This window comes from Orcinus orca, chromosome 2 (genome assembly GCF_937001465.1).
Source record: "Orcinus orca chromosome 2, mOrcOrc1.1, whole genome shotgun sequence".
NCBI lineage: Eukaryota > Metazoa > Chordata > Mammalia > Artiodactyla > Delphinidae > Orcinus > Orcinus orca.
In genome coordinates this window covers 175,508,990-175,523,933 of record NC_064560.1, presented here as the reverse complement: position 1 = coordinate 175,523,933, position 14,944 = coordinate 175,508,990, and the positions used below count along the sequence as shown (strand labels likewise).

Genomic DNA, 14,944 nt, shown 5'->3' with positions numbered 1-14,944 from the left:
TGAAGTAGGTACTGACACCATCCCCATTTTACAGATGATAAACCTGAGGTTTACAGAGTGGTTTACAGTCTTATTCAGGATGAGCTGATCTTCGAATGCTCTGGGGAGGCCATTGTCCCTTTGCAGGGCCTCTTCCTGGGAGGGCTGACAGCACGGTCGGGAGAGGCTGCAGCTGCCTTTCTAACGTAGGGGCACAGCATCTGCCCTGAGTGCTCTTACGTGTCTGCACTCATGTCACAAATGTGCACTGTGCAGCTATAACAAGCCTGGAGGCCAAAGGAAAGGCAGTGGGAGGGGGAAAGGGACTGGAATTGTTGGGGGTGGGCGGAGAGACAGGCAATAGAAAGATACAAGTGCAGGACAGCGGACCACTGTGCCGTTTTGGATTTTATCATGTCTCCTCGGCCCCCGTCCCAGTCAGTGCAGTCTGCTTGAGTCTGTGGTTTTCAGAGAACAGACTCTGAACTACTGCAAACCTTTCATCCCAACACCCATCCAGCTGCCACCTTCTCAGGGAGCAGGGACAAGTGATGCCCAGCAAGCCGCTTGCCCGGATTCCCCTCCTGGGCCCAGCTCACCCAACAAGGACACTGCCTGGCACGGAGCAGCCTCCAAAAGGCCACTCCCAGCCCTGCACCGTGCTAGAAAGGGCAGCTCCAGGCCTGCCTGTGCCCAGAACCCCCCCCCCCACACACACACACACAACCCATCCACTTTAGCAGCAATAAGAGCCACCTTCATTGTGCACCTGCTAGGAGCGTGACCTGCCTCAGATCCCTCCATCCTCACGGCAACCCTCTGGGACCCACCAGTGCCCCATTTTACAGACCAAGAAACTGAGAGTCAGGGAGCTGAAGTGAGTTACCCGAGGCCACACAGAGCCGCTGTGCCACCCCTGCACCCCGCAAGAAGCTTGGGGACTTCAGACAGGCCCCTATGCTAACCCAGCTACTGAGGTGGTCTAGAGGAAGGGGAGAGGGGCTGTCCTCAGGTGACCCTGTGCCTCAGCCTCCCCAGGTAGCATTTGGATTTTCTGAGAACAAGCATGAACCAGGTTCCACCACTGACAAAAGTGTTTTGAAGCACTGAAATTATTGAGCCCTGATTACAAGATGCCTAATTACACTGAGTACTCACAACGTCCCAGTGAGGATTCCGATCCTCATTTTGTACAGGTGAGAAAACTGAGGCTCACAGAGGTCGATTTGGCCGGAGCACCTTACAGATCTCTCTCTCTCTCTCTCTCTCTCAAGTCCAGCCGGCACCATCCTTCTGTGGGGAGGGGGGTCAGAAGCCATCCTCTGTGCTGGAGGATGGGAGGTAAGAGGAAAGGGGAGGAATAAAGATTCCGTGTGCCCCTCCTTCCTATTACCTGACCCTAACCATTTCTTAGGTCACTCTCTTTGTGACTTCTTGGGAAATAATTTCAATATTCACATAAGCATGGTAAGATTAAAAAGAGAAACAGGGGAGGGATAAATTAGGAGCTTGGGATATACAAATAAACACTATTATATATAAAATAGATTAACAGGGCCTTCCCTGGTGGTGCAGTGCTTGAGAGTCCGCCTGCCGATGCAGGGGACACGAGTTCATGCCCCGGTCCGGGAAGATCCCACGTGCCGCGGAGCGGCTGGGCCCGTGAGCCATGGCCGCTGGGCCTGCGCATCCGGAGCCTGTGCTCCGCAGCGGCAGAGGCCACAACAGCGAGAGGCCCGCGTACCGCAAAAAAAAAAAAAAAAAAAAAAACAGATAAACAACGAGGGCCTATGTATAGCACAGGGAACTATATTCAATACCCTATAATAACCTATTATAGAAAAGAATCTGAAAAAGAATAGATATATATGTATAACTGAATCACTTTGCTGTACACCAGAAACTAACACAACATTGTAAAGAAAGAGAGAGAGAGAGAGAGAGAAACAGAAAGGAGGAAATCCCATAGGTAAGCTAGTTCATCCAGGTCTATCCCGGCTTAGAAGGTTCTGTAGAATTTGGCCCCGGCCTCCACCCCACTCCCCTCCTCTCTCTCCAGCCTCACCTTCCCCATTGCTCTGCATAACTAACAGTTCCTGGAACTCAGTGACCTCCTAGGCTCCCAGGCCTTTGCTGCTTAGGACAAGGCCACTCTGCTCCCTCCGCCTCCTGGCCTGGCCTGCCCACACCTCCTGGTCCCCCTTGGGAAGGTGACCCTTCTTTCCATCACCCGGTCGCCACTGTGTGTCTCCTCCTCCCAAATCAGCTTTTCTCTGTAGTCCCAGTGCCTGGCACACAGTAGGTGCTCAATACACACTGAGAGCTAACACTGACGAGAGCTTGTTATGAAGCAGCTGCGGTTCTACTTTTCTTATGTTGAATCTTTAATTTTCCCAACAACACTGGAGGTAAACATCTTCCTCTCCATCTTACAGATGAGAAAGGTAAGCAGAGTCCAGGACAAGGCAGAGCAAGGACTTGAAACCAGGGGGTCTGGCTCTGCTCTGCTCCCCTGGGCGGTGAGTTTACAGGGCCTGGGGCCTGGGGACTCGGGCCGCCTTGGGATGCCTCTTGCAGGTGGCTAACTCTTCACGTTCACTGGTCTCAGCCCCCCAGCCAGCCTGTCAATCCCTTGAAGGACAGATCTTAGGTTGTCACTCCAGCAGGGGGTCCATAAGTATCTGTTGATTTGGCACTGCTGCTCTCCCAGGACAAGAGACTGAGCATTAACAAGAACCTAGGGATGTTCTTGACTCTGTGGGTGTGGCTGTGTGTGTGTGTGAGAGGGAGAGAGATCTAATTTTATTTATTTTTGTTCCTTTCAATTTGTTTTATGGCCCCAGCGGCTGACTGCCAGCAAAGCCAGGCTGGTGGCCCTGCCTTGTAATTTCTGTAAGTGCCTCCTTGATAAAGTGATGAGATTAATTCATCAGAATTCCTGTGGTCTCTGGAGGGCAGTCTAGGAGAGCACAGGAGCAGGGAGGGGCGTGTATACACACACACACACACACACACACACACACACACACACACACACTCACTCACCAGGGGCTGAGGGGTGGCAGGGTTGGGGATGGGCTCTCACAGGACAAGGACACAGCCAACATCTAGCATAAATTCAGAGTTCTAACCTGGGAGTGTGCCCAGTATAGACATATGCAGACTCTACCTCAGGCAAATCACCCAACTTCTCTGGGCCCCAGCTTCCTCATCTGTAAAATGGGCACAATATGTTCCCAACTATACAGTCCTGCGGATTCAGCACATAAAGGGCTTAGTGAAGTGCATGCACTGGGTGGCAAGCAATCAAAGTGAACATGCTTATTTTTACATGCATCAGGGCTGCCAGGGTACATATAGCCAGAAGACCCCAGGGTAAGTCCTTTCCAGGTGTCAGACCTGAGGCCAGCCACCCATTCTGCCATTTAAGAACATTAGGACCAGGCCTCCCATAGACAGACCTCAGAGCTGATGCTGCCTGTGGGAGGGAGGGAGTCAGGAATGATCTGGATTTCAGTGTGACCTCAAGGCACAGGGGAAATCCCCACCATCAACTCTCTTCAATCCTGTGCCCCAGGAGAAGGAAAGCCCAGGGGCGTCCCCATCAGCTGTCCTGAAAGAGCTGCAGGAAAGTGGGCAGTCCCCGCCCTGGGGCTCAGGGATGGGGGCTGCAGAGCTTAGATAAACAGCTCGTGAGGAATTTATGGGCTCAGGGGCTGCTGGCTAACATTCTGAATGGCCACCATTTTTAGCTCTGGAGTGATAGGGCTGGGCTGGGAGTCACTTGGTTCCACTCCCTTATTTATCTCACTCCTGGAGGAGAGAGACTCTCCCTTTCATCTCTGCACGGTCCGCTGTCCTCCGCTCTCCACCCTTCCCTCCTCCTTACCCTCCAGCTGATGATCTCATTCATGCCACTGGCTTCAGCTTATGTAATTGGCAAGGACGGGCAGCAAGAGGCACTGTCTGTGCTTCAAACCCTTATATCCATCTGCCTGCTGGCTACTTCCACCTGGAATTCCCTTGGGTTCTTCATACTTCCTCCACTTGAACCCATCCTCACCCAGACGTTCTCTTACTGTGTTCCTTGTCTCAGCAAAGCCATCACTAAGCCACCCGCCACCTGGGTCAGAAACCGAGGTGGCATCGTAGATTCATGCCTCTCCTTTACTTCTAAGGTCCTTTTCATCCCACCTGCCTGATATTTCCACCCTCCTTCCCCTCCTGCCGCAGCTAGTTCCCACGCCCGTCGTCTCTTCCCTCTCCTCTAATGCACTTGCTTCCTCTTGTCACCATTGCCCTTTCCAATCAGTCTACCCTCCACAGCGCCCCTGGAGAGACGTGAATAACTCCTGTGCAAACTGCCTCAATGGATCACCCACTTCTGTCTGCATGCCTTCCCAGGAGCCCACCAAAGGGCAGCAAGGGAGTGAGAACAGTCACGGAAGAATGAAGGAAGTCAAAACCAAAGTAACCGGAGGGGATTCCAGATAAGAAATAAGCCCTTGTACCGCAGAACCTCAAAAAGCCTCAGGTGTTGAAGACACAGTAGAAGATGGAGTGAGGTATGGGAGTAAAAATGGGAATTTGCTGGAAGTCTGTATTTAAGGAGTACTTAGCTGCCACAACAGGTGGCCACCAAGGATCTCCCCACAGCCTGCACAAGAGAAGCCAACTTCATCTCTGGAGAGTCTAAGCAAGTGAATCCGGACTCAGGGGCCCCAGGCTCAGCTGAGGGCAGAAGGGAAGCTGAAGTTTCCGAATACTGCACACCAAAGAGCGAGACCGCCCAGCCCCACTCCCCAAGCTCACCCCCAAAATTCTAGCAGGCAGACATCTACTCCACACCCTCACTCCCACCCTCCACTCTCCACTCCCCTAGCCTGAAGATGGGAATTTGTAGCAATCTTCTCTGGAAAAACAAATGGCATCAGAGAAAAGACCAGCAGGTATAGGGGCAGGACAGGAATAAAGACACAGACGTAGAGAATGGACTTGAGGACACGGGGGAGGGGGAAGGGTAAGCTGGGACGAAGTGAGAGAGTGGCATGGACATATATACACCACCAAATGTAAAATAGATAGCTAGTGGGAAGCAGCCACATAGCACAGGGAGATCAGCTCGGTGCTTTGTGACCACCTAGAGGGGTGGGATAGGGAGGGTGGGAGGGAGGGAGACGCAAGAGGGAAGAGATATGGAGATGTATGTATATGTATAGCTGATTCACTTTGTTATAAAGCAGAAGCTAACACACCATTGTGAAGCAATTATACTCCAGTAAAGATGTTAAAAAAAAAAAAAAAGACCAGCAGATAAAAAATAAGCCAAAGGAAAGCTCCTTCTATGCTTTTTATCCCTGTTTGCATTTAAGACAGCCAAGGGTTATCACTACATCTGTGAAAAGCTTCAATATAAAAACTAACCAAGATAAACAGGGGAAAATTATGTGGGAAGAAACCAGGACAAAGCAAGAAGGAGAAATAAACCTCCACAAGCAATACTCAGTATACTGTTGACTTGAGAAGATAAAAATACTGCATTCATGAAACAAGAACAGCATGCAATAAAAATAAAGTATAAAATGGAGCTCAGGGACTTCCCTGGTGGTGCAGTGGTTAAGAATCCACCTGCCAATGCAGGGGACATGGGTTTGAGACCCGGTCCGGGAAGATCCCACATGCCGCAGAGCAACTAAACCCGTGCGCCACAACTACGGAGCCTGTGCTCTAGAGCCTGTGAGCCACAACTACTGAAGCCTGCACGCCACAACTGCTGAAGTCCGTGCACCTAGAGCCCGTGCTCCATAGCAAGAGAAGCCACAGCAATGAGAAGCCTGCACACCTCAACCAAGAGTAGCCCCCACTCGCCACAACTAGAGAAAGCCCGTGTGCAGCAACAAAGACCAATGCAGCCAAAACTAAATACATAAATTTATTTTTTAAAAAATGGAGCTCATAGAAATTAAAAATACAAAAAAATTCCAAAGAATCAACTAAGCAGCTACTCTAAAATAGAACAAAAAATCAAAGAGATGGACAATAAGCCAGAAAAGAGGTAAGAACTAGAAGATTGGTCCTGGAAACTCAATATCCAACCCTGAGGAGTTTTTGAAAGAGAAAACAGTGGAGAGGAAGTTATCACCAAGGGAGAAAGGGAAGGCGAGAAGAGGGGAGGGACGAAAATGTCTAAGACCAGAAGAATATGAGTTTCCAGGTCAAAAGGCCTGCTGAGAGTCCAGAAGAATGAATGAAAATGACCTGGACAGCATTATAGAGGTGGAGAACAGGTCAGTGGCTGCCAGGGTCAGGGAGGGAAGAGACAGGGAGGTGGTATGGCTGTAAAAGGGTAGCACCAGGAATCCTGTGTGATGGAACCGTTCTATATCTTGACTGTGGTGGTGCTCACAGGAATTTGCAGTGATAAAACTGCACAGAACTTAACACACACACACACACACACACACACACAGATGAGAGTGTACGACTAGTAAAATCTGAGTAAGGCTGATGGATATCAATGCCATTTTCCTGGTTGTGGTATCTTGCTATATATACTTATGTTATATAGCCCATATATGTTATGTCATATAGCTACATATATTATATATGCTACATTGTTATGTAAGATGTTACCACTGAAGGAAGCTGGGTGAAATGTATGGGATCTATGTACATGGAATCTCTCTGTAATATTTCTTATAACTGCATGGGAATCTACAATTACCTCAAAACAAAAATATAATAATAATAATAATAATATAGGGCCTTCCCTGGTGGCACAGTGGTTAAGAATCTGCCTGCCAATGCAGGGGACACAGTTCGAGCCCTGGTCCAGGAATATCCCACATGCTACGGAGCAACTAAGCCCGTGCACCACAACTACTGAAGCCTGTGTGCTCTAGGGCCTGTGCTCTGCAACAAAAGAAGCCACCACAATGAGACGCCCACACGCTGCAATAAAGAGTAGCCCCCGCTTGCCGCAACTAGAGAAAGCTCACGCGCAACAACGAAGACCCAATGCAGCCAAAAATAAATAAAAATTTTTTTAAAAGTATCTGAAGGTACTAAAAATAATAATAATAATATAAAGACCCTTTTTTATCATGGAAGACCAAAAAAAGATCCTAAAAACTTTCAGCAAGAGTGTTAAAAACAAGTCAAGGGCTTCCCTGGTGGCGCAGTGGTTGGGGGTCCGCCTGCTGATGCAGGGGGCGTGGGTTCGTGCCCCGGTCTGGGAGGATCCCACATGCCGCGGAGCGGCTGGGCCCGTGAGCCATGGCCGCTGGGCCTGCACGTCCGGAGCCCGTGCTCCGCAGCGGGAGAGGCCGCAGCGGTGAGAGGCCCACGTACCGCAAAAAAAAAAAAAAAAAGTCAAATACAAAGGATCAAGAATAAGATTGGCCACCATATCTCAAACCATAAGGGAAAAAACCCTCTCTGTACACACACAAATACACAAAACTAGTGCACATACTCACCACTCTTTTTTCTTCTTAGCACTCATCACCTTTTGTTTATTTAGCTTGTTTATTATCTGCTTTGTTCATTGCTGTTTTCCAACACCTAGAACCATGTCCGGGAAAGAGTGAGGCCTCAGTATACATTTTCTAAGTGAATGAATTAAACTTCTTGACAGCAGCACTAGAAGCTAGAAGACAAAGCAGCAATGGTGTCCAAATTCTCGGGAGAAATTATTTTCAACTAGCATCTAATATATGGGTTGAAGGATTGAGTAAAGACATTTCCACACATCCAAGATGTCAACAATTTTACCTCTCCTGTGCCTTTCTAGCATGAGCTTCTCTCCCACGCCCCAGCCCAAAAGGGAAGGACCCAAAAGAGGAAGAGGACAGAGGATCCTACCAGGAGAAAAGTCAAGGGGACATCCAGGAGGAATTGGCAATAGACAAAGAGATTTAAGCAAAAATTGTGATATAACCATATTCAGACAATGGGAAGACGGGAAATGTATGTGTGTTGGGATGGTTTGTATAATGGGAACTAACTCTTCATCTTCCATAATAGGAAGTCAAGAAATAATGTAAAATTGCTGTCAGTAAGTATAGCTGTAAAATCATAGTAGTAATTAAGAAGACAAAGGGCTAGAAGAAAGATTTTCTTAAATGGCTAACTCTAGATCACGGAGGGAAAGGGAGAGAATGGATAGGGTCAGGGACCCTTATTTTTCATTATAAGAGTTATACTTTGGGTCTTTTTAAACTATGTGCATACATTATTTTGGTAAAAGTTAAAAATTAATTTAAAATTAATTTGTTCATTGTGTAAAGATGAAATCTAACCTCCAGGGAAAAGCACATCGGGCCCTTTATGATCTGGCCACCTCTGACCAGTCCACTGTAATCTCCCTCCACCTAGGCCCCCGGTTTGTAGGCTCCAGAAAATCACATGGAACCTCTGGGCCCTCTCATACCTCCCTCTAGCTGAAACCCCTCCTGGCAAACTCTTCCACATCCTCGGAGCCTCGGCGCGCATGTGGCCTTTTCAGTGACGCCCTCTTCCCTTCTGTCCCAGGTAGGCTTACATGCCCCTTCCTGTTTGCCCCCATAGGCCTCATCCATCACCCCGCCTGCCACACACATACACACACTGAAAGCAACTAGCTTCATGTTTCATAATCAGGATTTTGCATGCTGTCCTCCCTTCTGAACTGCATGCTTACTGGGGATAGAGATTGTTAGGTCTTTCATTTCTGTATCTCAAGTACAGTGTCTGCCCCCTGAAGCACCCGTTGATCAAGGCAAATAAATTGGAAGCAAGAGTGCCCACCCAGAGAAACCTAGAATTCAACAATGACCTTCCAGTTGTCAAGTGCAATCCCCTCCCTTGGGCCTTCCCCAACCTGGTCCTTCCAGAAGCAGCAGACACCCATCACACCTCTTAAAACCCACTCTGTTAGATTTCATCTCCCTTCTCTCCAGGGACTCTTGTAACGTCTCTGATCGCTTCTATATTTGTTGCATAGAATCTAAGATGCTTTTCATGGTAAGATTGCACCATTATTTTATATACCACCAAGAAAGAGAGGAAAAACATCTGCCAATCAAAGTATGGCTGTGCTTCCTCGCCACTAGCATTTTCTCTTTTTTTTTTTCTTATTAAAAGAGCTCTTTGAGACTTATTGATAGATACAGATTTGATCATACAGCATTCTTGTGGATACATGAAAGGGAAAACATAAGACAAATAAATTGAGGATATTGCTAAAATTTCTCAGAGTGTGACTCTTCTTAATCCTTTTTGATCAAAGTCATTGTCTTTGTGTTTTTCCACAGATCGGTCCTCTTTGCTGACAAAGGAGCTGAGGACGCGGTGCTTCTTGAATGTCCCTTGTTCTCATAGGGGTTTCCTTCCAGGTCACTGGCCCCTTTCTGCAAGTTTTAATGTGCTTGTGAGGGCAGTGACAACCACATACATCTGTCGCCCAGCAGACAGTAATCGGCCCAATTCAGAGATGTTACATGGGGGAAATGTGCATCTTAGAACTGACAAAATATGGTATTTCTCAGTCTCCTTTCAAGGCTCTGACCCCTTCCTTTCACCAGGGTCCCTCTTCCTGGCGCCTTATCCCTTGACCCTCTCCTTCAGAGCAGCTTTCCCTAGAACAAGCTCTCCCAGAGGGCCTGTTAACTCAGAGCCTCAGATTCTGCAGGCCTGAAATCTGCATTTCTAACTGGCCCCCTAGTGAAGCCTGTGCTGAGGTCTGGGGACCATACTTTGAGAACCCCTGCCCTAGAGGATCTCATTAGACCCAAAACCCCACTCGGATTTTACTCTTGGGGTCTAGCCCTGCATTTCCAACTGCCCAGGTTAAGCCCTGTGAACTGATCAAACTCAACATGCCTCAGACTTCATCCATTATCCCAACCTCTCCTCCCTGCCCACTCCCCTTCCACCAGCAAAATTATTCTTTCTAGGTTTCTCCCCCGCCAATGGCCTGACCATCCTCTAGTAGCCTAAATTAGACATCTAAGAGCCAGTCTCACAATCCAGTTACTATTTTTTTATACTGAAATCACTTTCAAAATCCTAACCTCTCCTTTTAACCCTTCTGCCACTGTTGGGGTTTGGATACTTCTAAGTGGACTGTTAACTAGATCTCTGAACTGGACTGTTAAAATCGCCGCCTAGTCTGCCGGCCCCTAGACTCTCCCATTTCCAGCCCATCTTCCCTATCACTGCCGGTATTATCTTGCTAAAAGGAGATGTGATTAATTCCCTGCTCAAAAATCTTCAATGGCTTCTCGTTGCCAAGTATAAATAACAAATAACAAATCCTATTTATCTAATGGTTATCATAGGCCAGGCACTAAGCTAAACACTCTACATTCACGTCTCATTTAATTTCTGCAAGAATATCCTGGGAGCGGGAACTATTTATTAGCCCCATCAGTCCCCTTTTACTGACAAGGAAATTAAGGACCAGAGAAACGAAGTAACTTGCCCAACTTGACACAACTACGAAATTGTAGAGTTGGGATCCTAAGCCAGGTGAAGCAGCCCAAGCAGAAATATTACTCTATACTTTTCCTACCAAGGGCCTGTGAAAACCTTTGACATCTGGTCCCAGCTTCTGTTCCAGCCCCTCACCTACCACTGGTCCCCTCTTGCTGAGCAGAGCACACTCAACTCCTGTGGGCCTCTTCCTGCTGTTCTTTCTACCAAGAATGTTCACTTTCCACTCCAGCTTAAATGTCCCTTCCTCTGGGAAGCCTTCCCTGCTCTGTCTGGCTGTGTCTCACCTGACTTTCACCCTGGCTGTGCCTCTGAAAAGAGGAACTGTGATTTGTTCTTCCTCTCATTGCCTCAGTGCCCGGCAGACAGCAATGTTTTGTGGGTTTAATTGACTCTTTTTATGCATTTGTACAGATGAGGAAACTGAGGCCAGAGGATCCTAGGCCCTGCTCAAGGTCAGCTGGCTGGCGAGTGGCAGGGCTGGGACAGCACTCCACTCCAGGCTCCCACTTACTCCTGGCTTGTCTCTGCATCCCTGTCATAGTCTCTGTCCCCTGGGATCCCAGGCCTCATTCACCAGGACAAAAGGCCTGGAGGTGGTCCAAGGCAGGATAAGCCATCAATCATCCCCCCACCCCTCTCCTTGGGGAGTTTCCTTCCAAGCCTGCATCGGGGCCCCATGTGAACAGAGGGAGCTTGGTGCCAGGGCCTCGTTCTTGCTTGTTCCTCCTCATCTTAAGGAGCTACTCAAGGGGCCTCCTGGTGACCTGCAAAGTTGGCCACTTGCCCTGGGAACACAGGGAAGGGGACGGAGCAGTTTTACCCTCTGCACAGCCCCTCATGGCCACGCAGCATGTGTTGTCAACAGCTTCCATCCCACCTAGAAGAAAATCCAAGTGCTGCACTCACCACGGCCTGAGTTTTATCAGCCTCTCAGCCCCGTCTCCTTCCACTTGGCCTTTACTCACTCATAACAGCCACAATGGTCCTCCTTCTGGTCCTGAAACAGATCCGCTGTTTCCCCTGCCTGGAACGCCTGAACTTCCCCTTACCTTGAAAGTCGCCTTCTTAGCACGGCCTTACCTAATCCTCAGACTAAATTAGACCCCCTCTCTCAGCCACCTTTGCTCCCATCACTGGTTTTTCTCTTTCACAGTACTCACCTGGGTCTGTCATTATGCCTCTTTGTTACCGTATATACTGTCTGCCTTACCCCGGAGAATACAAGACCACAGAGTAGGGCCCATTGTTCTGTCTTCAGCTCCCAGCACAATGGTTGGGACTCAGTAAAGTATCACCAAAGAACTGAACAAGTGCTTCCTAAGCTCAGATGTAAGGCAGGAGTTTTCCCCCAACACTGTCCTTTAGAAAAGAGGAAGTGCTTCCCTGGTGGCACAGTTAAGAATCTGCCTGCCAATGCAGGGGACACGGGTTCGAGCCCTGGTCTGGGAAGATCCCACATGCCGCGGAGCAACTAAACCTGTGAGCCACAACTACTGAAGCCTGCGCATCTAGAGCCCGTGCTCCACAACAAGAGAAGCCACCGCAATGAGAAGCCCGCGCACTGCAACGAAGAGTAGCCCCGCTCGCCACAACTAGAGAAAGCCCGCGCACAGCAACGAAGACCCAACGCAGCCAAAAATGAATGAATTAATTAATTTTAAAAAAAAGAAAGAGGGAAGAGGAAGTTGCTTAATATCTGCGTCTTTGTGAAGTCTCTTATCAGAGGTGCTGTGTCAGTCCCTTCATATTGAACAACTGCCTTTTGGGGAGACTCAGTGCCCTGAGAAGACCCCAATCAAGGCTCGTCACCGGACTGAATCAGTAACAAAGGCAGAAAGAAATTTAGCCCAAATTTAGTTATTGCTGGGGATATGAACCATAATTAACAAACACTGAGAGTCAAAAGCAGTATAGGGGCTTCCCTGGTGGTGCAGTGGTTGAGAGTCCGCCTGCCGATGCAGGGGATACGGGTTCGTGCCCCGGTCCGGGAGGATCCCACATGCCGCGGAGCGGCTGGGCCCATGAGCCATGGCCGCTGAGCCTGCGCGTCTGGAGCCTGTGCTCCGCAACGGGAGAGGCCACAACAGTGAGAGGCCCGCGTACTGCAAAAAAAAAAAAGCAGCAGTATGGTACTGATATATTGTGGAAACCATGACTATAAATTGACCCAACTATATAAAATAGGTGAACAACAAAGATCTACTGTGTAGCACAGGGAACTATACTCAATATCTTGTAATAACCTATAAAGAAAAAGAATCTGAAAAAGAATATATATATATATACACACACACATACGTATGTATAACCGAATCACTTTGCTGTACACTTGAAACTAACACAACACTGTAAATTAATCAAACTTCAATTAAAAAATACTGACACAACTAAAAAAGAACTATCCTAATGGTCTAGGAAATGTACTTAGTGCTCAAAATAAAAATCTGAGGGACAGCAGCACATACATGCTCATATTATCTCCCATAACCAAGATGAAGTGAAGGGGGTGTGCTCTGAAACACTGCACCAAATGATGCGGAAAGTGGCAAAGACACTTTCATCAAAGAGTCATGTGAAACATTTGATAAACCTTGCCTTCCAAAATGTTAAGAAAAAGTTTTTCAAAAAATAATACATGGGGCTTCCCTGGTGGCGCAGTGGTTGAGAGTCCGCCTGCTGATGCAGGGGATGCGGGTTCGTGCCCCGGTCCGGGAAGATCCCACATGCCGCGGAGCGGCTGGGCCCGTGGGCCATGGCCGCTGAGCCTGCGCGTCCAGAGCCTGTGCTCCGCAACGGGAGAGGCCACAAAAGTGAGAGGCCCACATATTGTAAAAAAAAAAAAAAAAAAAAAATACATGGTCTTACATAATATGACTGAAAATATGCAAATTTAACAAAAGGGCATATTGTTGTGGGTTTTGTTTTGTTTTTGGCCACGCAGCTTGCAGGATCTTAGTTCCCCAAACAGGGATCAAACCCATGCCCCCTGCAGTGGAAGCACAGAGTCTTAACCACAGGACCTCCAGGGAAGTCCCAGAAGGGACTTTCTTTTAAGACTGGAGATACTAACAGTATTTAAATGCTGATGGAAAGGAGCCCATAGGGAGTGAGATGATGAAAGAGAGGAGATAATGGGTAGGAAGGTCTCTGGGAAGTGGTGAGGAGATGGATTCCACGCCTGAGAAAAGCTGAGCCTGGGGTGGGAGCCACCTCTCCCCGCACGAGTGGGTAGCAATGAAGACGTGTACCATCAGTGAATGAGAGATGCTGCCGAGAGTGGGCAGGGCTGGTGGCAACAAGCTGAGGGAGTGCCCATCTGAGGGCCTCCACTTTCCCCATGGGACAGGAGAGGAGGCAGGGTGGCTGCTGAGAGAGGGTCAGAGTTTGGGGGTATAGCTTAGCAAAGATCCCCCAGGTGGCTCCCCGAAAGGCCCCCTCGTCACTGCGGTACTCATGACAAAGGTTTTCATTACTGTGGGTCAGCGTCCCAGTCCAGAAGCTGGCGCTTAGCCCTATGATCCAGAAGCCTGACTGTGTCAGCCACAGAAAAGGGCTCCATCTCTCAGGGGCTGACTCCCATTGCCCCAATTCAGGGACCAGATGTATAAGCCCAGGATGCCTGCACACTCAAGTATGATAAGAAATTGATCTACCCAGCCAGCATCCTGCCTAACCAGCAAGGTGGCTCCAAGCAGAAGACCAACAGGGTACCCAGATTATAATCAGAAAGATGTTAATCAAATCCATTGAATGTTTAATCACAATAGGCTGTCCCAGGCTGACTCCCTTTACCTTGGGCGGGGACTTTGCCAAAGTCAGCTTTCTTTTTCTGTGCCTCCAGGGCTGATCCATCCTCTTTTTTTCCCATAGATATGCTAGTAAATTCAATCAGGTTGAGGGTGGTTCCTTTGCCATGGAGCCTTTCTGTCCCTTCAGGACTGTGCCTTTTTGTCTATCTCCGAGCTCATCTACTCTGGGTGAGTGACATAAGCCCCAGCACTGACGGCATAGAAATGGGCAAAGTGTAATGAACACTTAACATGCATTACTAGGCATTGAGGGCTAGTGGGCTGCATCTACCTGTTCAGTGCTGAAGTGCAGGGCGGGGGTTACAAGTTTTTACTGTAAAAAGCCAGAAAGTGTCAATGCTTTCTGCGTGTGGCCAGGTCTCTGACAACTACTCCACCAAAGCACCAAAACAGACAATATGTAAACAAATAGGTGTGGCCCTGTTCTAATACAACTTGATTTACAAAAGCAGGAAGCTGCCGGCAAACTGTACTTTGCCCACCACTCCCATCCCCTCCCCCATCCACACAGCACTAGCCCCCGGCACAGACAAGCACACACTGAGTGCTCGATAAATATTTGTAGGCAAGGAATGGCGGTCTGAGGGCTTTCTCCCTAAGTCTATCGTGACTTCTTTGTTTCCATAAATTTCTTCCCATGTTGACGTAACCACCGAATTGGGCAGATGGAAGGGATCTAA

At 48.5% G+C, this 14,944-nt stretch overlaps 1 protein-coding gene across 2 annotated transcripts in view; it reads right to left on the bottom strand.

Annotated features, from left to right (window-relative positions):
- ESRRB (estrogen related receptor beta) overlaps positions 1–14,944 on the bottom strand; it is a 106,603-nt gene that overhangs the window by 34,654 nt on the left and 57,005 nt on the right. The window lies entirely within an intron of this gene.